Source organism: Aplidium turbinatum, chromosome 6, assembly GCF_918807975.1.
Source record: "Aplidium turbinatum chromosome 6, kaAplTurb1.1, whole genome shotgun sequence".
Classification (NCBI taxonomy): domain Eukaryota; kingdom Metazoa; phylum Chordata; class Ascidiacea; order Aplousobranchia; family Polyclinidae; genus Aplidium; species Aplidium turbinatum.
Window position 1 is genome coordinate 11,649,512 of NC_137477.1, and position 2,074 is coordinate 11,651,585.

Genomic DNA, 2,074 nt, shown 5'->3' on the forward strand with positions numbered 1-2,074 from the left:
ATGGTATTATATTGGTTATACTAATGCTTTTTTAGGGTCTGCTACTATTCGATGAAATATCGGGTACCGTAGCCTAATTATCATTGCCGCTTTTGCATCGTTTTAACGTCGCTAAACGTTGAAATAAGACCCTATCCCCCTAACCCTAAAACGGCAATGATAATTAGGCTACGGTACCCGATAATTTAAAAAAAAATTCAAAAAATTACCGAATAGGGAACTCTCCGAAAAAGGCTCTCACCAAATAGGGAACTCACCAAATTGGACTCACCGAAACGGGCCATTCCGGCTTTTTTACGTAAGCTTAGGCTTCTTAAACATGAATCGAAATCAAAAGAGGCCAGCAGCAACACATCTTTTCACCTTAACAGACTTATGACTCTTGTTATCTCAGATCATGGTTCTGGATTTAAACCATTTGGCAGAGGGAAACCAACACTTCCGGAGTCCTCTGATGATGACAGTATATCATCGTTGGACGAAGAAACAAAAACAGGCAAGTGTAATAAGTTGATATGTTTAGGTTGAATCCATATGTTTAAGTTGAGTTTATTGTTTATGGAATTCTTGCAACGGAAATTAAAAAGCAGTCGTGACTGACTGGGTCTACTGTAATCTTGATTGCGAAGGCTTACCTGATTTATAGTACCGGTAGTCCGGTATATGTCACTATATTGTGGTATGTTCTTTTACCAATATCTAATCAAACTTAGATGTTGAATCAAATCAGTCGCTCTCAGACTGTCAACATGCGTGCTAAGGTCATCCTAATGCGCAGATAACCAAATGAGACTAGTGCATAATAATTAATTAGCTACGGTATCATAATTTATTCTTCACTTATGACATGGTTTAGACCACAATTGAGCTACTTCTTTTCTACGGCACAGCGCACTGGAAGATATTGGTTGAAGGAAGTACATCATGTAAAAACAGCATATATGCTATTGTAGTATAAGTACAGTATTATTGTTATTACTGTTTAATTAGCTAGGTTTGTTGCTTTATTTTATAGGCAGTGGGGACCGTTTTCGATCAAAGCCAGCTAGGTCGCAACGTTTTAAACCTAATAACGAGTTTTCCGACTCAAGCGAAAGTGAAGCCGGTAAGTTAATTTTATTCTATACTGCAATGGAAACTCAACATTACATGTAGCCTGTCATAACAAAATGCGGTAAATTATTTTGTTACTTTTTGACGCAAAAACTAATCATTTTTAGATCGTTCAGCTGCTGTCTTCTCTATAAGTTGGGCGAAGTGTGTTGTTAAACTAGTTTCCAAACAAAAGAAGTGTCAAGCAAATCATCGATTAATGTGAAAACTATTCTTAGGCTCCTCCTAAGACGTCGTTGCATCTTAATTAACACTAAATAGGTTTGGATGATTAAATTGTGTGATTTTTTTTTGTTTTTAGAATCACGTTTAAGTCCAAACTTAGACATCACAAGGCTTCCCAAGAAGCCGCTTGATTGGTTCGGTCTATTACAGAAGAATCCAATCCTATTTGAAAAATACCCAAACAGGTACACTGCATAACTACGGAATGGCCCATTTCGGTGAGTCCGATTCGGTGAGTCCGATCCCTATTTGGTGATTTTTTCAATTTTTTTTTTTAAATTATCGGGTACCGTAGCCTAATTATCATTGCCATTTTAGGGTTAGGGTTAGAGGTTAGGAACTCACCGAATCGGACTCACCGAATAGTAGCAGACCCGCATAACTATGCGACAAAACTTTTCTTTTTACTTCGCTTAAACGTTTATTGGCGTACCATTGGCAGCTATAGAGTACAGACGTCAAACCACCTAACAGGAAAATTTTTTTGTTGCTCAATATTTCTAACAGCAGCAAATTGCAACTGCATGGTAGAGTCGCACCTATTTTTTTAGTTTTATTGGAACCTTTGTGGGTTGGTGCATTAGAACATTGGATGGTTACTTTTTTGAAACACCATGTCAGACACACAGTAGTGTTCAAACCGATAACTGTTGCAAGAAAACATTAAAATGTCTTTTCTGAGTTCGTGCTTTTACAACTATTGTTTTTATGCAGTTGTATACTGGTACAAGAGGCA